The 23,160-nt window shown below is 36.1% G+C and overlaps 1 protein-coding gene across 1 annotated transcript in view; it reads right to left on the bottom strand.

The window, feature by feature from the left end:
• LOC145668157 (trypsin-1-like) overlaps positions 1 to 23,160 on the bottom strand; it is a 131,132-nt gene that overhangs the window by 69,041 nt on the left and 38,931 nt on the right. The gene's annotated exons all lie outside the window — the stretch shown is intronic.

Genomic DNA, 23,160 nt, shown 5'->3' with positions numbered 1-23,160 from the left:
AAAAATCGTGGATAAATCGAAATTTTGAACCTTCTGTTCGGATAATTCGAAGTAATTTCAGAACAAGAATGTTTAGTGTTGAATAGATTCGAAACAACAGACTCGTTTAAGTTATCCATAGTTAACCACAGGGAAGAGTGACACGGAAACATAATCTATCTGATGAAAAAAGATGAAGACAAGATGAGCAGGGAAGTAAAGGAACAGTGTTTTGATATGACGCTTCTGAAATTGTTGAAAATTTAAGATGATCTACTAAAGTACGTGTTGTACGCAAGAAATGAAATTGAAGACCTTTCTGACGTTGCAAAAATCATCAAATCAATCCAAACAAAGATCAGGAATATCTTGAAGTGAGAACAGATAATGAAGGTTGTGACCCGTGTGTGCAGTGCTTGTAGCTTTCCTTAAGAAAATTTCCCTCAAATTACTCAAAAATGTCCCTGTTCTTATTAAATTTTCCTCAATATGTTGAATATCCAATTCCTATGACAGAATTTATGTGATAAGATAAAATTAGCTATATTAAAGGAAGAGCTAACTATGCTTGTTTTATTCTTGTGCTTTATGCTTTCTTTAAAAACAAAACCCCTTCACTTTGTTCTACAAAAAATACCCTCAAATACACCCAACCAACAATGGATGCAAATTATGCTATTTTGAACACACACACAAATTAAGAATTTCTTTGGATTTTCAACATTTTATTGAATATTTTTTTTTCTTTTTGCTCAATTTACCAACAAAATTTCCCTAGATTAGGGAAATTTCCCTTAAACACTACAAACACTGCGTGTACTTGGTTCGGTGTTTTAACTCAGTATAGTTTTACTGCAATTAAATCTATTTTTCGTGTTACGTGTAGTCTCATGTATGTCCAAGTAAATGTTTGTTTGCGGTATTATATCACGCAAATAATATACTCTCTTAGAGACAAAGTCTAGTGTGTATTATTATTACTAGAGAGCGGATTTTAAGGTGCAGCACCTTTTCTAAAAATGTAGTTGTTATAACAACCAAAGTTCAAAATAACTATTTCCGGTCATATAAAGAACTGAAATGAACGCACTTTGTTGCACCTTTTTAGTGAACATTGCACCTTTTTTGCTAGATTGATAAAATTTCACTTTTTGTTTTTACTTCTTATAGCCTTCAGCACCTTTATTGTCCCTTTTTATTTTTTTTTTTTTAATTGGACAGAACAATGTTTTATTTTCAATCTAGTTTACACATAGACAACATTCCATAAATTTAGACGCAATCCTGACGGATTTGCTAGGGATAAATTTGAGCTGAATTTGCAAAACAATCCGGACATAGAAATCTTTGCAACGTCAATTGAACTTCCTGTCCATGTGCTTACAAGATATGAACCTCTGGTTTCCGTTGATGTCGAGCTAAGTTCCTCCGCATCTCCTGAGCTCCAAGCGACAGAAATTAATATTCGAAAACATAGAAATGTTGTGCATAATCAAGTATAACCAGTTTCTCAATCCACAATATTGCTAAATTAAAGTTTTATTTTTTTTTTTTTTTAAATTCCGAGTTGGTTTCAACCACAATTTTATTACAATAATGTTGAATGTTGTATATACAATTTTGGGATTAAATAAAACAATTTTGCAATATATGTCCAATGCTTAAAGCCAAGATTTTAACAATATTTGCTGGTGTAATGAATAAAGAATGTTCATGTAACTGTATACTATAGCACTTAATAAAGATATACTATTAGCACCTTTTTGAATGATTTTTCAGCACCTTTTATTTCCTTTTTCCTACCACATTTTTGCACCTTAAAATCCGATCTCTAATTATTACTTTTTGCTTAGGAACATTTTTTTTCACTTGATTTGAGGTATTCACAATGCATATTCTTGAATAACTAAAATTTTTTGATTATTATGACTGTTTTAGTTTATCCTCGAACTTCGAATTTGATATACTCCGCTCGAATTTGATCATAATGAGTTTTATATGGTCATTTAAAACACCATTTGATATTTAACAACAGTTTTCTTTAGTGCTTTTATCTGTTGATACATGATTTCTCAATAACTGTTTGTCATGCAATACTACTGAACAAACACTACCAGTACTAGTGAGTAAATAGAGGATAAATATATCTTGTACAAACTTCATACAGGACAGGAAAATAGAGTTGAGTTGATTTTGAGTTTAACGTCCCGTTCAGCAGCGAGGCTACACGAGACGTGGACCTACTGATTAACGTGGACTCCGAACCACTTGAGCTCCCGCCGGGAATCGAACCTGAGTCTCCCGCTAACCGCTTAGCTACAAAGGAGCTCGACAGGAAAATAGAGTGTAAAATACAGGACAATCTTGTATATAGAGACCTCTGGTAGTCTTATTTATGATAGTCCACTCTTCTACCATCGGTTGTATTCAATGTGACAACAAGCATTAGTGGAGAAGATTTCTTAGCATGTGTGCAATTGATATTTTAATCTATTCCTGTTGGAACGTTTTCCAGAAGTCAGAAACTATCCACACCTTAAATCATGTTTCGCAAGTTCATCAACGGGGGTCTAGGGAGGCCCGGACCCCTAAAAGTTTCACAGTAGGTTTGCAAATGAACTATAATATGGTTGGTTAGATCGGCCCCCCTAACTTCTACGGGCTCCCCTACATTTTTGGGTTAGCTACGGGCCTGCTTCACGCAAAAGTGTGAGCATTCATCATACCATTTTGCTTATCTTTATGTTCCGTTCGAACACCCTGCTGAACTGGAAACATTGCTTTTTCATTTAAAAAGGGCGCCTTACTAATGTGGAGCCCAAATGGCTTGGTATCATTAGAAAAAATCCATCATTTTAGATTAAAAACCGTTTCTGCAGTGGCGGCTCGTGGAATAAAAGGTAGGGTGGGCCAAGCTTCAAGATAAATCCTTTATGGTTACTACTACTAATACTACTACTACTACTTCTACTACTACTGCTACTACTACTAATGTATTATTATTGTTATTATTAACTGAATTGATTAAAAACTCGAAATTGCAGTTAGAAAAACTCTGCCGTGTCGTGACAAAACGCTGTAACTTTGGCGGAGAAGTTTTGCGAAAATGAGCCGTAAAGTTTTCATCCGAAAATGTGATCTGTATCGTGTAGAACCAGTGTAACTAGGCAATAATGGTCAACCAATCAATTTTCACCAAATTTAATCACACAACATGCATTCTACGTAACATTACATGTAACCACGTGTTTCCAAAGTCAAGATACACTGGTTCTACACGATACAGATCACATTTTCTGATGAAAACTTTACGGCTCTTTTTCGCAAAACTGCTCCGCCAAAGTTACAGCGTTTTGTCACGACACGGCAGAACTTATCACACTAACACATTAAGTATAATCATAGGGCAACAACACTAGGTCCACCAGTTTTGAGACCTCAGAAAATGTAGCCTATCTGTTAAGTCATTGTCACGCAGAAATAGTAATAAATCACTTTTGTTATTAATTGCGCAAAGAATATCATTGCTCTATGCGGTCGGTAGTTCGAATTTGAGCTTTTCTCTGTTCAGCATCGGGTAGGAACAGGATACAACTGTTAAGTAATTTTCCGGGAAGGAATGTTTAAAAGTGGAAAAGTTCTGAGTGTTCACCTATTGGAAACGCGAGTAATACTTTCTAACATGTGTACTTTATTCATTTTTGCACAACTACACAACAACAAGGGGAAAAATAGCGCAAAAGACACTAAGAAGATGCACGTCTAAACTGAGGGATGGACGCGCGGTTGATTTTGGATCTCTTCAGCAGAAGTAACACAAGATAGCAAGGTCAAGGGACAAAACAACTGAAAGTACGGAATCAACAACCTCTACGGACAAAAAGAATTTTGGCAACAAGCAAGCTTCAAACCATTTCGTTAGGGAAGGAGTCGGGTGAAATCATGTGATGAGGGCCTACGATTCTTGGCCCATGGCATCTATATTCAAGCCGGGTTTTCACGTTGTTCGCTACACAAGTTAATGCAAGACGATACCAAGTTCACACTGAAACAGCTCAGACCCTTTCTGCCTTCGTTTTGTATTGACCGCGTGAATAGAGTGCCCATAAGCGTAAAAAGTACATGGAAAAACTGATTTGAAGAAGTCAGAACTACTGTTTTTGGTTCAGAGGGAAATTAAAGCAGCGATACTAACAGGATAACTTAGATACATACATTTTTCTTTGTTAATACAAAAACGATGGGAGGGCCGGGCCCATCAGGCCCCTTATGACGGGCCGCCTCTAGTTTCCAGTAATTTTCCTTCTTTCCATGCTTTTGTATCTCTACTCATACGTGAGTTAGCTTATGGCCCTGAACTTTTCATACGCCTGGTATATGCTCACCTGTGTATCGTGAACTCTTTACGTAATACAAGAAAGTTACACATTTCTTACTACTACTACTACTACTACTACTACTACTACTACTACTACTAATAATAATAATAATAATAATAATAATAATAATAATAATAATAATAATAATAATAACAGCAACAAAACGTTTATCATTTGTTGACCTAGATACAATGATGGTCTAACCAACAATAACTTAAAAATGAAAAACACAGGCTTAAAATTACCTATTCTTTTCTGAAAATTACGTTGCACAGGGGTTATATTTGGCAATTTGTACAACGAAACTCTCGTCAAGTCGTATGCTGCACTGTAGATCTGCATATACCAAAAGTTCAGATTCATTTTGCAGTTTGATTCTTTATTTAGGCTACGTTGTGGACCTATAGATGTTGATGTTGGTTAGACTGCTATTGCACCCAAGTCCAAGTCCACTTACTAAAATATTTCACACCTTATGTAACAGGTAAATGTCTGCTACCATGACAAATTTGATCGAGATCGGAGGAGTTTGGTTGAACTTGTCTGTTTATTTACATTACGCACTGTCTCACTATATCTTGTATGTGCAAGATAGGGTCTAGTCCAGAGGCTTATTAAGTCAGCATTGAAGGCTTATGCTGAGTTGGACACGCTGAATTGCCTGGTGGTATGACGACGCGAGTTATCGTGCTGCTGGATGCAATCCTTCGAAGTGTCCAGATACGATCACAGGAATAAGTAGTTAACAACGTCACGAATGTGTAGCTTTTTGCTTCTATACCGGAATTACGAATCTGATCCTGTTTAGGGAGTACGAACCTAAGTCAGGCATGCCCCCGCTCACCTGCAAGCCTACAACACATGCTTGGCGATTATTGTGCTCGAAATAGAAAAGAATCGAATCAGTGAATGCCACCTACCATTACCATTGGAGAGTTTTCCGACATCACAGAAGATCTCGGCAATAAACAAATGATATGGATAATTGTTCAAAGGAATGTACAAATAGATCTGCCGCTAACAAAATGCTTGTTTAGTAGTCTTGTCCTCACTGTGATTCAGATGGTGCTGATGGTCACCATACTGTCAGAACGCCTCGAAAGATCTTTTCGGGAAATCATTCCCTTCTATGGAATTGGGCCATGATTGCTGATGTGCTATATTGCTCCCACCATGCATATTACTGATGGGCTGCTGACATATCACGCTCCACGCAAGTAAAAATTCTACGGAAACCAGTACTACCTAGTCTCTTTCAACTCCACATTATGTCGACGCGCGAATACACTTCTTTCCACAATAGGTGTTTCCTGGCGTTCTCATGCCATTGCAGTTTCAGACTCTGATTTATACAGAACGTATTGTGCTCACAAATGCATTCATAGTGTTGCCTTAAGAACCTCAAACTACATGCAGAATCGATTCATAGGGACTACAACTAATGTGCAATCTACATTGGCTATAGAGGTTTTTTTTTTTTTTTTTTTTTTTACTAAAATAAGCATGTCATCTCTAGTAGACATATTCTAAATTGCGAATTTCATTCGAATCGAAATATATATAGAGCTGTTTTTTAATGAGTTTTTGCTAACGTATTTATATTATAGTCAATAAAACATGCAACAATAATAACGATTCATTTTTTTCTTAAATTTTAATTTGCAGAGTGTTAGTTGAAGCTATCATTTCTTATAAATAACATCATTTGGCAAACATCTTCAAAATTACCTGTTTCCAATATTGGAGAGGAAAGGGATGGCTAAGGGAGTGGAGGAGGCCATCCCAAACAATAATTTATAGACCGATGAGAAGTCTATCAGCCATCCAGCAGTCAGCATCTTAACACCGTGTATAAGGAGATATTTCACCATAAAACATTTTTCGGCGAAGATCTTCAAAATTCTCTGTTTCCAATATTGGAGAGGAAAGGGATGGCTAAGGGGGCGGAGGAGGCCATCCCAAACGATAATTTATAGACCGATGAGAAGTCTATCAGCCATCCAGCAGTCAGCATCTTAACACCGTGTATAAGGAGATATTTCACCATAAAACATTTTTCGGCGAAGATCTTCAAAATTCTCTGTTTCCAATATTGGAGAGGAAAGGGATGGCTAAGGGGGCGGAGGAGGCCATCCCAAACGATAATTTATAGATCGATGAGAAGTCTATCAGCCATCCAGCAGTCAGCATCTTAACACCGTGTATAAGGAGATATTTCATCATAAAACATTTTTCGGCGAAGATCTTCAAAATTATCTGTTTCCAATATTGGAGAGGAAAGGGATGGCTAAGGGGGCGGAGGAGGCCATCCCAAACGATAATTTATAGACCGATGAGAAGTCTATCAGCCATCCAGCAGTCAGCATCTTAACACCGTGTATAAGGAGATATTTCACCATAAAACATTTTTCGGCGAAGATCTTCAAAATTATCTGTTTCCAATATTGGAGAGGAAAGAGATGGCTAAGGGGGCGGAGGAGGCCATCCCAAACGATAATTTATAGACCAATGAGAAGTTTACCAGCCATCCCAATGATTAATATCAAGATTAATGAGAGCTTTTCCAGAAGTCAGATTCTTAATAGCAAAGGAAAGGTTTTGTAGCTTTCTGTATCTTAAGCTTAACATTGCTTAACGAAGTCATTGTTTGTAATATATAACCTCGTTCGATGAATTACGTTAAATGTGATTCAGGATTTAGAGAAGAAGGATGATTACTAAGAGAATGGTAAATCAGCGTCCAAGATAAAAGAGGAATTCAGCTGTTGCAAAATCTTAGCAGTATTCGTTATCAGGAAAAGCAATTCCAAAATTCTGATAAGAAATGTGTATAAAATATTTTGCCGGTTGATTCTAATCCAAGTGTTTTGATTGTTATTTATTTTATTGCAACGTAGCCAGAATATGGGGAAGTTCAGCAGAATAACATGCTAGAATGGACTTGCAGTCTAACGTAGCAGACTTGCAGACGTAGCAGTCTAACTACTTTCAAGATACATGCCTGCAAAGCATGGATTATGAATTGTGCGTTTCAAACTCTTCAGAACGTTAATCTTAGTAACAGCAATATTTTTGAATATCCAATAGTGGAAAGCAAAATGTCTTAAACCAAATTTACTGCGCACCGTACCAGTGTTGCTGATTTGTAACTTCTGCATAAGGAAGAAGATGAACTATTGTTTACTTCTCTTTTGAACACTTGAGCATTGTCAGTGATCAAAATGTCATCCAAGAAGAATTTACTGCTGAACCAAATTTGTAAATGAGTTAGTTTTGTTTATGTCAAGGGTGAATTTGGTGAACTACGATATCTGAACTAGTGTACTCTTTTCTGATAAACATTTATTTTAGAATTTTGTAAATTCCAATCTGTTAATAAACATGAAATTTAAAGAGATTCAATATCTTACTTTATTATTTTGCTCATATGATACGAGGGTGATTCAGACAGTAATGTCTCCAAGGTGATACTTTTATTTGTGCTTGACAGATAGTACTGATACAGGTATCACTGGAAAGGTTGAAATGTCAGCTACAAATGGTGAGATGGGGCGCGGTGGCTTAGTGGTAGAGCGTTCACCTCTTGTGCTTGGGGTCCCTGGTTCGATCCCAGCTCGCGCCATGTGAACCTTTTGGTGGACAAACATCACGTGCGTGGGGTTTCTCTGGTTCTCCCGTTTCCTCCTACTTTCTTCATTCCACCATTTCACTCATTTCTCATTATCACCGTCTCCTTTAGCCTACCCGGCATAACTGTGGAACGTAAAACTCAAAGATTTCATTTTTTTTTAACGAATGGTGAGATCATTTTTCAACATAGTCCCCATTGCGGGCAACACACTTGCGCCAACGCGAAACAAGGTTTTTCATGCCGCGGGCGCCATGGCCGAACTCCTGCTTCCACTTCCGCGTCACGACTGTAGCGTTGACCCTTAAGGTGATCCTTAATTTTAGCGAAGAGCCAAAAGTCGCAGGGCACAAGATACGAACTATAGGCAGAATGTGGCAGAATATCAAAAACACTTTGCCAGCAGATGGGACAACTTTGAATTTTTGGCGGAGGAGAGGACGTGTGGTGGTATTCTTTGTCGACTGAAGCTTTGTTTCCGGGTAGTAATGGTGTATCCACGACTCGTCGCCGGCGGCGAATGTTCCTGGGCTCACAACCTTCTGCAGTCATAAATTCAATGACAACTCGGTGTTTCAATCGGACTTCGTCATTGGATGCCATGGATTGGTTCTTTACTCTGGAACGAGAAGAGATAGGGAGGTGAAACAAGTGACATTCTATAGCTTAAACATCAGTGCATTAACGATAAACAGTTCAGAATGTTTGCAGTACTATTGGTCAAGTAGTGGGCTTGGAGGCATTACTTTCTGAATCACCCTCGTATATATGCTTAAAGACGTGAGTTTCGTTTCACATTGTGAAATTATGGAAGATTTAGAAATCATAACTGTTCAATATTGTAGTTAGAAGTTACAGATTTATCAGTTCCTATTCAATATGGGGAAAGGGGGAAATTGGAACCTACACTTAGGCTATTGAATCTATATGAAAAAAGGAATTCTCTGGGTCCTAATCTTTTACCGCTTTTACTGTATGAAAATGCAATATTAAAATCGGAAAAACTTTTTTTCTTTTTTTTTCTTTTCTTTTCTTTTCTTTCTTTTTTCTTTTCTTTTCTTTCTTTTTTTTTCTTTTTTTTTTTTTTACAACTTTCGGATTTTATAAGAGAGCATTATGTTCTTGGAATGGTAAATCCACAACAGCTTGAATGCGGCGATTTTACTATTACCTTGACTCATAAATGGTAGAGTTCTGATAAACATATATATATATAGTAAATGAAATAAAAACGTAATATGAAATAAAAACGCACAGGTTACGGACTGTGAGTATGTAATAATACGTTAGATTATTATATATACACAAATTAGCATGCCACAATTGTAATTTCGGAAAACCAAACTTTTATCCTAGATTCAACAATCGTTGCATCAACTAGGCTAGAAGAATAATAGCCCTAACTATATATATAATGCTTGAATGTACAGTGCTGTTAATGGAAGAACTAACTTCTAGATATAATTCGCCAATTTATTGTATAAAAGTAGCTTCAAAAATATGAAATGTACGAAGTTTGTTCTAAAACCGCACCGTCGAAACATTAAATGATACCAGATTCAAAGTGTTAAGAAAGCATTTCTCGCTATCTCGTACAGTTCTTCCACCATAATGAGCTATATTAAAATCAGAAATGAAAAACTTCTGCCACGTTCGGTTACAGTAGGAAGATAAGAATCAGAACACTACATACACGTTTCTCGCAATTTATTATCACATCTGCTGTGTGAGGGCCAGCGGCAATGTTAGTATTGCAACGATGCGCAACAGTGAAAGTTTTTCAACTAAAATCATGATTAGCAATAGCAGTAACGAAGTAAAGAACGTTGCTTTCCATCATTCTCTTATATGCCTTAAGTTTTGGACCTCTATAATATTGTACAGTCCTTTAAACTGTTCAAAACCCATTATAGGGTCACTATAAATATACCACATTGACTTTACACCCAGTCTTCCGTTTCAGGCGCTGCTATCGGCTGAAGGAATTCCACTCTCTTTCGCTAAGGCTCTCTTGCTTAGCAGCTGCTGAACCCTTATTGGCTCAACGCGTGGGTGTGAGCTTTAGTTCGCATTTTTGCCACGGCTCAAGACATGTTGGCAGCACAATAATTTATATTGTGTTGCAGTGACCTTACAATGACCTGATTCTGCAACACAGACTATTGGAACGAATGTTAAATAAGTTGGAATGCTCGTTCAACGCAGTAGAGTTTCCTGGAAAGAAGAGGTTTTCGCACTATATACAAATTTCTGAAATACATACCACTCTAAATCAGCAAATGGAATTCACTTAATGTATTCATATTTTTAAGAGAGAGGAGTGGTAGACACATAACTGTAATGATGCCTAATCAATATAAAGAAGCATTTTTTTTACGCGGCCTCGGAGTTATAAAACAAGAAGGAAAACATCTATTAGATTTATAATTTATGTTTATGAGTTAATTATTTACTTATATATGTTTAAGAATAATTTGAGAACCGAATATTGATAAGCCAGTATTTAGAATGATATCATAAGAACCACTAAGATGCTTAAATAATTTTGAATCTTCCGTCAATAAAATAATGTTACTTGTTAAAATGTATTCAGGCAGTTTCAAGAGGGAAGACTTTTATTTTTCTTCTACAAAACCTTTGAAAGGAACATTAACATGATAAGAGATCAAATTGATGATAACAGGACCAAGGACTAGAAAGAAAGAAAGAATGGCAAAAGAGGGGAAATGACAGCACAGAATGGAACAGAGAAGTAAGAGAAGTATAAGTTTCTATGGATTTGCAAACTAAGGCCCGGTTTTAGTTCACAGAACAACTTATGGCAGCAATATTGTTTGAACAAGATATGTTTTCCCAGTTTCGAATTTTCCTACCAGAGAAATCATGAATAAAATATGTTCAATTTAGTTCTTTTCTTTCTTTTTTTACAAAATTTTATTAGCGTCACAGTTACGTTAGTTAGCTAATGAGTCCAATTTCTACTTCCTGTCTCCGACATTTTTTTTTACTGGAACACACAGCATCACGGGCGTCTCTGGTGGGGGACAAGGGGAACGCGTCCCCTTCAATATTTTGTGGAGGAGATGAAATGGATTAATGTTGAAGAAGCAGAAACGTAGCATTACGAAAAGACAACAAAAATATTCGAGTTCTCGAAATTTGTACTTTGAGTTGTTCCAAAACTTGGAACAATGAACTAATGAGGGGCATTGGGAATAATGGGTTAAAACAAAATAATTGGAAATATTTAGAAAAAGATTGTGGACATTGTGGAAAAAGAAATTATATTCCGAATGACGGATAGAAGGTATGGTAGAAAGAAAACAAGAAAAGTAGAGAAAGATTAAATTAATGGATGAGGAACGGGAATGGGGAATGGCGGAAACTTCATAACGAGGAACTACATAATTTATATGGTTTACCCAACATTGTTAGGGTCGTCAAGTCTAGGAGGCTTAGGTGGGCGGGTCATGTAGCTACAATGGAAGAAAGTAGAAACGCTTTCAAAGTCTTGAATGGAAGACCAATCGGAAAACGACCATTAGGAAGACCTAGGCGCAGATGGGAGGACAATATTAAGATGGATCTTGCAGAGATTGGAATACAAAGTAGAAACTGGATGCAGTTAGCTAAGGATAGAAGTCAGTGGAGAGCTTTTGTGAACGCGGCATTGAACCTCCGGGTTCCATAGGCCATAGAGTTAGTTAGTTAGTATTAAAAAGTGAAATTCCTATGTCCAGGCGAAGGATTTACCTAACAACCATATTCAGTATAAACTTAACTTCGTGGCCAGGGGCCTACCAGTAACGGAAGAAAATTATGGTCAATGGATGAGTCAAAGTGATTTATGATACTTGTGCGCTAAGACCTAGAACTCACATTTTTGGTCCCAAAACAATAGTCTGCTACGTACAGGAAGCATAAGCCGATATATGTTTCCCTTTATTTTCATGTAAATAAGTTCCCCTCCCTTGGCTCGAAGACGCATCAGGTGCCGGCGAACATAGTAAATTCTACGGTCACAATGCTGTCCGCTACAAACTCCCATGTCCTGGAATCTAACCAGGAACCCTTCTGACAAGAGATAAGCGCTGTACCCCTGAGCTACCGTACTCCCCGATGAGTAAAAATCAAACTAATTGATTTGGAATTTTTTAACGCATTGAGGCTATATGAGGCGTAGGCCGATAGTTTAATGTGAGTTCGAATTGCATGTGCTTTCATCCGAAATTGAACCCAAGTTTTCGCCTCGAAGGCGCACAACGGAGCGATGAGCGTTTCAGAACAAACATGTATAGTAATAATAAAAGATTTAACGCTACTTTTCTTCTGTTTAGGGATAACGTTTTAAGTTTCTGTCTTAACTACAGCATGGTGATCAAGATAAGTAATATTACAAAATTTCAAGTTCGAAGACTGAACTCTTTTCGTGTTCTGATAAAGAACAAGAATATTCTTAAACCTATCTCTTCCTCCTTATGGTTAGGGCCCTACTTTTATCGATAAGATAAGAATATTTGTATTTCTAGGCGTAATAGTTAACCCTGGAACTCCAGACATATTTTTATACCTTTGTGTACCAGTCGGGTCCAATGGACCCACAGTAATATATTCAGACCCTCTAACCATATAATTAAATTTTTGGGAGAAAATGAACAACGAAATACTGAACAATGTCATTTGAGCTATGTATTTATGACGAATTAATAAAATGCACTTCGTACTTATTGTAGTTATACCGTACACTAGAAATATGGTAACTTAGCAGTATTACTATTTCTTTATATGAGCTCAAATAGAAGTTCTAATTTTTAGGCATAATGAAATAGTCAACCTTTTATACTTGAAATACCTGAAATATACCTGAAATAGTCAACTTTTGTACTTCTTTGGACAGTACGAAACTATCATGGCATCTTGTTGCAATCCAAACAAACTGCTCCCTACAGCCCTACTTTTATCCGCTTTGGTAAATGAAGTTGGGAGTTCTGGCTTACTCTTCCTTATAGTTCCGAAGTAGGTGAGTTTTCGTTCCTTCAATTTACGTGCAAGAGAAAGACTTGTAAAGAAGTTATTCCCAGTAATATTTCTACCACTTCCAGCAATTTCTTTTGTCAGTTGAAGAACGACTCTTTCCCCTTGATTTACTTCTCTTCCCTGTTCTGGACTTTTTCCGCTATATATTTGCATCTTCCACACATAGCTTGTGGTGCTATCGCAAATAACCTAGAACTTTATTCCATGTTTACCCGATTTACTCGGTATGTATTGCCGAAAGGGCACGAAAAGTCTCAAGCTGTTCGTCCACCGTCATGTTATCTCCCGGAATATAAGCATCCTATAGAGTTTTAACCCAGTCTTCAAACACTGCACGAATTGGAGATAGTTTATCATCAGGTATTCTCTGGCGCCTGAGCTCTGCATCATCAAAACCTGGAGCGGAATTGATTTCTTGAAAACGATTCCTGCTCATAATGGAATTGAAGATAGGCCGACCGTTTTTCTTACTCCAGAACTGCCTAGTTTCTTCATTCTTTGATTTTTATACCCTAATAAGTATTAACATGCCGATATATTTCTGAAGTTCCTCAACACTACCAGGTTTCCACTCACGAGGAAATTTTATCCTACCTTCCTTGTTAGTCAACTTTCAAATTGTTTCCAGAATGTTCCTACGAAAAAATAGACAAAAAGCAGATTTCTCATCAACTTCCCTGTTAGCATACCGTGTAGGACCACGGTCCTTTCTAGTTACATTGGCAGCACCAGCACGCCCGCGACTGGTAGAACATTAGAATTTAGTACCTCTCACTATGCCACTTCTAGAGCGGAATATTGCTTCATCTTGCACGTCGCTGTCGCTAACATAAGAAAAACCACTCTCACATGCAGATAACTCTAATAATTCACAGTCCACTTCTCCATCATCTGTCGAATCACCAGAAAAATCCTCCTCTTCTGTCAACAGACATTGGCGTATGTCGTTATCGGAAAGTCCGCCACGTGCCATTATCCTCACACACTAAATCCAATGACTAAAGTGAAACGTGCACTGGCTGGTTGAGCATATATTATAGGTAGAAATTTATAATATGCCCCTGAGAAGTGGTGTCAGGAAGAGAACACCATAAACCAGTAGGCATTACGTACAAAAGAAATAATTAGTGAGTTAGGAAAATTTACTAAAACTGCATTAAACTCCTTTATAAATAAAACATTTTTAAACATAATACTGATAACAAAGAATAAAGAACACGTAGACTTTAATTCTGTCATCTATGCTCCACAATGTAAATCATAACTAAAGTTAAACCAGTATTTATATTTAAAGTATACAGTGGGTCCACTGGACCCACCTGGTACACAATGCTATAATATTTTATATACACCTCCTGACTTAAAGGAGCAAAGTATTTCTGACATAACATGGGAGAGGAGCACCATAAAGAAAAAGTCACGGAATATTAGCGACCACTCACGTAAACTTACTCTGTAATTAATAAACGAAAAGTCATATGGGTCCAATGGACCCGTTTGGGACTCCCAGGGTTAAAGAGATCTGATGATGAGTGATTGAATATCATTATTCTAGAAACTGTACAACTATTCAAGAATTAATACAATAGTTAAAGTTTCATCTTTTAGCTTTTTGTAATAAAATTTAGATTAGATTATCACCAAAATGATTTCCCTCAAGAAACTCATCTCTCGAGATATTAAGAATAGGTAATAAGAGAATTGTTGAAAGAAATGTGACCAGGGCTACACATTTGAAAATATTACTGTAACACTTGTCTAAAGGCTGGCTGGCTGTTCTGACATTCGTACCGATTTCACAGCTACAGCGCTAACCGTTCAACTGGGAAACAGAGCAACATAACTTCTATACGAACTTAAAGAGAATTTAACTATATTTTGAAAGAGAGGCCGTGATGGTTCGGTGGTAGAGCGTTCACCTCTGGTACATGGAGTCCCGGGTTCAAACCCTGCTCCCGCCAACGGAACTTCGTGGGTTTCCTCGGAGTTCTCCTTCTTTTTTTCATTCCACCATTTCATTCATTCCTCGTCATCACCTTCTTCTTTAGTCTAACCGACATAATCGTGGGACGTAAAGCTCAAAAATGCCATTTCATTTTTTCGATTTTGAAGGCATTTTTGTCTTTCTGTTGCTTTCTTAGGTTCTACAACTTACATTAATATCCTTTAACATAATGAAGATATGTTTTTACAAAGCATTGAACCCGTAACCACCAAAGATAAGCGTCCTATCCATTAAGTTAATCATGAGTTTAATTTGTAGAGCAATTATCTCGTCCTCATGGAGCGTACATACACACATGACGTGAGTATATATGAATTAAGCTCTTAGTCATGAACAGAAGATTTGGAGAATGAGGAAAGAGATCGCCTGAAAATATCAAAGCGAAATTTTGCGTGAAATATAATGAGGTGATTAACCTCATATGTAATATATACGCAGGGAGATATCTCGAATGCTTTGTAATTTGCAAATAGGCTTATATACTTATCGCAAACAGTATTCTCGAGATATTCCAAATTAGTCTCCGAACTTCTTGTTATTGTCACGTCGAAACATCAGTTTAATTCCTTTTACACGCACTTACAATAATTTGTTTATAGGTGGGGTCTTTATGTGAAAGTCATACCAGTGTAGCATAGATGATGCGAGCAAAAGATTTTAGTTTTTGAAGAAGTTTGGATATTTTACAATCTTATCCTTGATGGGTTTTGACCTCTACCAATATGCTAATTATTATTACACTTCAAAGGAAACGCAAACCGTGTTTCATAAAAATTAAGAAAGAGCCTTTCCTAGTAAGAGAGTGAAATCGAACCTTGGTCCAAACTTGGTCGTTATTGGCCCAAAATATTAGTTTTGACATTAAACAAACCAAAAAACAGTTTCGACTCCCACCCCTTACCGAATTATCATATCATATATGCTCAAAATTTATTATTTTTAAAAATTCTGGTGCGGGTGGTCCAAATAATTTGAAAATTTCACAGATTGTAGATGCTATATAGGTGTAAATGTGAACATTTTAAAACATTGATGCGCATTTTCTTTTTGTGTGTGTGTCTGTTGGAAGTTATAAAAAAATCGTAAAAAATTGGGGGAACACGTAGCTGATTTTTTTGTTCAAAATGTTGTAATACCCTTAGATACAATATATATCATATATTTTTTCAGGGTTTGAAAGTGATGACATTGTCAAAAAAATTAAAACCAAAAGAACGTGCTTTTTATAGTTTTTTTTGACTCGATTTTCTTTTCTCTTTCGTCACAAATTTCTTTAAAACAGGCTCTAAAGTTGAAAATATTCCAATGAACGAACACAGCGAAGAAGATTGAATAATCGCAAATTATGTGGTGTTTAGTTTTTGATTTGTTCTCATTATCAGAGACTATTTATATGTACCTTATTGCTTGGTATGTTAAAATAAATGAATATGTATAGTAAATAAGTTTACTCAAACACATACGTGTAAAATAAAAATACATTGATATAGCTACAATCTAAATATCGTTTTCCTTTGTTTTTCAACTCTTAAACTTTATTTTTGCACATCAAAGCTTTAATTACGTGATTCTTGAAGTTATAAGATTCAATTGTATTCAAAATTGCAAATTGGAGAATCACAACTGAAATTGTTGTATAAAATAATTTCAAATTGATCTTTTGTAAAACAAGCATTATAATAAATAGCAGGCAAACTTGGCGGGGGGATTCAAAACGAGGTTCGGTACTCAAAATACTCAACAAGGAGTGTTTCAAAGTACTCTTTTTAAATATTAAGTTGGATTCAAAGTTTTGACATTGAGGGTCCTAAAATGGTGAAAAAAGCAAGTTTTTCAGTTTTAATTTTGTTTGACAATGTTGCCATCACTTTCAGACCCTGAAAAAATATATTGTTCCACCTAAGGGTGTTATATCATTTTGAACAAAAATACAGCGATGTCAATAGTAATAGCGACAACTGAGAAAAATTTTTGCGCCCTCGGATTGTTGCGCCCAGGTCAATGACCTAGGGGTACCTAGGACAACCCCCCCAACATTTTGGCAGCAGTACATTGGCCCACCCCCTAAATTTTGGCAGGGGTACGTAAGACCACCTCCTTAAATTTTGGAGATTGCCAAATCGAAAAATTTGGTATGATGTGGTAGCCTAGGACCAAGGTACGTACCTCTATAAGTTTTGGGTCTCTATTTAGTTCCCTTTCATGTTTAAAAAATTGTCCAAAATTCAAATTTCGGAGGTTTTTGACCTAATTTATCCCCTTTATTCCCTTATGTGGTTATATGGGTATGTACAGGGGTCCATTTCCTTTCATAAGACATGGGTACATTGGTGCACCCCTTTAAAATTTTGGGAGGGTTACCTTGACCCACTCCTTAAATTTTGGAAGTTGCCAAATTTAAGAATTTGGTATAATAGTACAGGACCCTAATATGTATCACTATAAATTTGAGTGGTCTATCTCGTTCCCTTTCATGGTAAAAAATTGCCAAAATATAAACGTAAGCAATACGTTGTACCACGTGTTTGGTTTTTGACCTAATTTATCTCCTTTGAAGAGGATGGTTATATTGGTGTGTACAGGGGTCCATTCTCTTTTATAAGATATGGATACACTGGTGCACTCTTCTTAAAAGGGAGGGGTACATTGGCCTACCCCTTAAATTTTGGAAATTGTCGAATTTAAAAATTTGGTATGCTAGTATAGGACCCTAATAAATATCATTATAAATTTGGGTGGTCCATCTCATTTCCTTTCATGGTTGAGAAATTGCCAAAAATTCAAATTTCAGAGGTTATTCAACCAATTTATTCTCTTTGATGAGGTTTTTATTACTTTATATGATTATATGGACATGTACAGAGGTCCATTCTTTTTTACAAGACATAGATACATTGGCGCACCCCTTTGAATATGCGTATGGTATTCATTGGTCCACCCTTCAAATTTTGGAAATTACAGATTTAAAAATTCGATATAATAGTATATGATCTTAATATATGTCACTATAAATTTCGGTGGTCCATCTCATTCCCTTTTACGGTTAAAAATTGCCAAAAATTAGTACGACCACGTGTTTGGTTATTGAATCAATTTATTCTCTTTAATGAAGTATTATTACCTTATATGGTTATATGGGCGTGTAGAGAGGTCTATCCTCTTTCTTAAGATATAGGTACATTAGTGCACCCCATTAAAAATGTGGGTGGGGTACATTGGTCCACCCCTTAAATTTTAGAAATTGCTCAATTTAAAGATTTGGTATAATAGTAGATAGAGCCCTAATAAATACCATTAAAATTTTAAAGGTAGATTCAGATGGCAAGAGGGGGCCATTGAGCTGACACGCACCATAAAGACTGCCCCTCGCCCTAACATGTCCCTACAATTACCAATTCCGGCTATCTACACTCTTTTTTATTTAACAAGAGGTGATAAGGGACTTTTGATTCATCCTGTATATGAACCGTGTGCAATATCTCGAAGGACAAAGTAATACCAAATGACTTATAGCATTTTTTTTATTTTGATGTTCCACGATTATTCGCTAAGGTCAAGAGAGATAGTGATGTTGATAATGAATGAAATGGTAGACTGAAGAAAGTGGGAAGAAGCCGGAGAACTTTGAGAAAACCCACACACACGATGCCTGTCCACCACAAAACCCACTTAGCGCGAGCTGGAATTGAACAGGAACCACTCATACCAAACACAGCTCAATGATAATAATAAAATTCTAGTTTAGTTTTTACAGCAGTTGGCCAAGGATGGAATGTATAGGACAATAAGAAAATGCCATTAATATAATTAATAATAAACACATTACAAATAAATATTCTTTAAACAATAAAGCTTGTCTTTATGATACTGTACGACATGTTTATTTTATTGTTATTATTTCAATTTATTGTTGTTCTGGACTTGAACTGTTTAAAACGAGAAAGTAGTTTTATTGCAATCGTATTCGAAGGAAAAGAGAAGTAGTTATATCATCATCATTATAGAAGCTTGCTAAGTCAATAATTCATCACAAATTATTGATCACATACATCATGAATATTTTTACTTAATTAAAAACATCCATTTTGGCATTGTATCAGATTGACTAAAAAGTATTTAGTTTTTGGAGGTCAAAATTAAGCATACGTTTGAGAAAGTTATATGAGAAACTCGACTTTTCAAGAAAAAAAAATCGATTTTGATTTTATGATTGAAATAACATCTTTGCTTCTAAAACTAACTAACTCTATGGCCTATGGAACCCGGAGGTTCAATGCAGCGTTCACAAAAGCTCTCCACTGACTTCTATCCTTAGCTAACTGCATCCAGTTTCTACTTTGTATTCCAATCTCTGCGAGATCCATCTTAATATTGTCCTCCCATCTGCACTTAGGTCTTCCTAATGGTCGTTTTCCGATTGGTCTTCTAGTCAAGACTTTGAAAGCGTTTCTACTTTCTTCCATTCTAGCTACATGACCCGCCCACCTAAGCCTCCTAGACTTGACGACCCTAACAATGTTGGGTAAACCATATAAATTATGTAGTTCCTCGTTATGAAGTTTCCGCCATTCCCCATTCCCGTTCCTCTTAGGTCCGAATATTCGTCTCAGGATCTTGTTCTCAAATACTTTCAGTCTATGTTCTTCCCTCAGAGTAAGTGACCATGTTTCGCAGCCATACAGAACAACAGGCATGATTATCGTTTTGTATAATTTAAGCTTCAAATTCCTCGACAGAATTCGCGACGACAAGAGATTTTGAACCGCGATGTCACGCGAAACCCGACTACTTCGGTCCATAGAAAGAGTCCGTAACGGATACCGAAATGCTAGAAATCAAGAGAAAGCTGATTAGTCCAGGACTAGTCGTGTTTCTCGTAGAACATTCCTCCATATGTAGACGCACATTCGCAAACGTACATCTGTTACATTCATCAAACATGGTTGTGACCTTCAGGTGTTAGAATGCTGTCGGTGAATGTTGGTACAGATTTTAAAATGATCTGGTAAACGCATACTTTTCGTCAGCACTATCCTATCTACCTGGTAAGATTCTGATTAAGATGAGGAAAATGGGAAATTTGATGAAGACGAAACAGTACTTAGCAGCGACAAAGCCTATGAAGCAATTCTGGAAGAATATTTTCTTTTGGTCTGTAACTTCTCATGAAATTCCAGAATTCACAAGTGAATATCAAGATGAAAAAAACTGGTACCCTTATACACTAAGTAGAATTGTGTCAAGTATTTGAGTCATGTTTGGTTCTTTCATATTTAATAAAGGCATATATAAATTGAAACCAATAATGTCATTTCAGGGTTTGGCAATGGGAGCAAGAATGTCCATCGACATAAGACTTTTACGTTTTTAATTAGTATATTAGTATAAAATTGATGAAAAAAAATTTTTCTCGAATTTAGGGAATGTCCCCCTGCCCTCCCTAAATAGATATCCCTGATTCAAAACCCTGATTAATATAAAATATTAATTGTAGAGATCTAACTTCATCATGATAAGGAGAAAACCGACTAATCTATTTTTTTAAAAAATAAGAAATTTTACATTAGATACAATAAAAAGATAGAAAGAAAATACTCTTCTAATCTAAAAAAAAAACTAATTTAAAGGCTCCTATTCAAAGACTCAAATCATTTGAACGCCGAAAAATACGAAGCAGCGAAAATAAAACACTTTTTTTTTATTTTACGAAAAATAGTCAGGTTTTTCAAACGACTGATTCATACAAAGAGATTGAGACTTCAAAGTAACATTTCAAACTACGTATATAATATTTTATTCTATGACGTTTTGCAATGGTTTCGGCAATACCATAGTGCCTTCGCTACTTGTAGATTCTCGACAAAAACTTTGGGACACGTGGTTTTCGTGGCTAACGTAACACTATTTTCATGGAGTTCTGAAGAGACCGAAACAAATAATAGTTTGATGATGCAAGGTACGGGCTACCGTATACGGTGAATGCATTTAAATTTCCCAGTCAAGATCTTTCAAGTTCTGACGAGTCGTTAAAGATGTATTTGGTCTGATGTTGTCAGAGTGGTATACAACACAGTTTCTGTTGACTAGTTACGCCATTTCTTTTGAATTACCAGATGCCCTCGTGCTAATAATTAACAGTATAAGTTGAAGGCTCTTTTTCAGTTCGGCGGCAGCGGTTTGTAATATCCTTCCAATCGCACAACATAACCTTCCTGGACACCACTGTTGGATTTTCCAGTGACTATGGAGCTTCTCGCTTCGACCACGATCTTACTTACGCAATGTTCTCATAGATTACTAATTTTTCGCAATCGAGATCAACCGCTTTAAAAAATGGTTCCAGTTCGTTATGTTTGAGTACAGATTGGAAGATAAAAAGTCATTCAAGTAAATAATGCCTTGTTTTTGTTGCCAGTTCTCTCCAAATGGTTTAACACTGTTTGATGATGGATGTATAGATAATTGGACATGTCATGATAGCTTATATCTTGGTCTTGCTCGACTTTTGCCACATTATCGTCCACTTTCACTGTGATTGGTCGTGCATTACAAGAAGTATCTTGAGTATTGAAATTTCCAGAACGAGAGACACTGAATCATCTTTTAGCAGTTATTTTGATAGTATCTCTTCCCCATAAACAGTACAAATTTCTTCACGGGCCTGTCTTTATCGAAATAAGAAAAAATAACATGTAGCGCAGATTTGCGGAAAGTTTGCTCATTATCAGGGTGCAATATTTTACATCTGATTCTAAGAATTCCAGCACTTTAGGTATATCTACTAGCTTCAACTGTCAGCTATCAAATTACGTTAAGGTTCACCTGCTGCAATTCATATACTCTGAAGTACTTTCACATTAACTATTTAGTGCGCGAAAGGCTCCATACGTTCTAGACTACCTGGTGTTTTACATAGGCAACCTACATCTATATTTATAATTAAAATAAATTATCAACTAGAATTTGAAGGAATAAATTAATTGAAACCATAACACGATGAATTCTAGCTTTAAAAAGCTGCCGTGCGTGATTTGCAAAATAAAAGAGGGGAATATTCTATCTATGGAAAATACGAAGAGAGACTCAAAACTTTAACATCAATATCGGTAGTCTTAAACTATTTTTCAATGTTTTGTAAGCTAGTAATCCATTATGTTCTATTTTTTAAAACAACTTTCTTTCGATACCAGGACTTCTTACCAAATCTATTGGCAAATGTACGATTTTGAAGTATGACATTCACACAGAGTTTGCACTAGTTTATTATAAATTTTCGAACAGTTTATTGGCAAACTTGTATATAGTTTTTAGATTAATATAGTTAAAAAAGTTTTTTTTAAAAAAACTTTTGGAAGTTTATTCCTCGATGAAAAATGAATTTTCTAGTTTTATAATCTGTAGTTATGGAATGAGAATGTGGAAGCAAAGGAGTAAAATTCAGAGAAAATTTACAGATTGGATGTTAACCACCACAAACTCGTAGCTTGGAATCGAACCAGAGACCCTTCGTAACATTGAGCTACTCTGGTCCCTCTAAAGAAAGCGTTTTTCATCATATGGTTATTAGAACTTTTTCCTTTCATTTTATATTAAGAATTATCTCCTGTAATTTGTAGAAGTTTTTTCGCAGGCTATTGTAATTCTATATCCGTAATAAAAGTCCTTAGATCTAACTTAATATTATTATTTTTAATTGAATGCAAAAATTCCACATTTTTTTTTTTTTTGGCAAGTAACAAGGTAGAAATCGATATTCATCAAGTCGTTAAGTGACACGTAGAATGAATAAACAGATGTCAAAAGCGAGAGAAAGGGAAAAATATTCAAATGTCGTTTTGTTAATTTGCAAATAGACTTCTGCATGAGTTGTCACAGACGAGTACACATATTATCAAGATACAACATCTATATGTCTGTCTCTTTCTCTCTCTTGTGTGTGTGTGTGTGGATAATTTTTCATCACGAAAACATCAATTTAATATTCCCTCATGTATGTACGAAACGCTAAGATACTTAGGATAATTTGCTTGTCTTTTGGGTGTGGTCATCACATGAAGACGTGTCTTCTTGTCTCATTTGGACAAAGAAGACAATTTGAGCATAGTCGTTCACTGTTTTGTGTGAAAGAAATT

Source organism: Thermobia domestica, chromosome 13 (assembly GCF_964235325.1).
Source record: "Thermobia domestica chromosome 13, izTheDome1.hap1.1, whole genome shotgun sequence".
Classification (NCBI taxonomy): domain Eukaryota; kingdom Metazoa; phylum Arthropoda; class Insecta; order Zygentoma; family Lepismatidae; genus Thermobia; species Thermobia domestica.
Note: the sequence above shows the minus strand (reverse complement) of the source record. Positions and strands in the feature narration are given on the sequence as shown.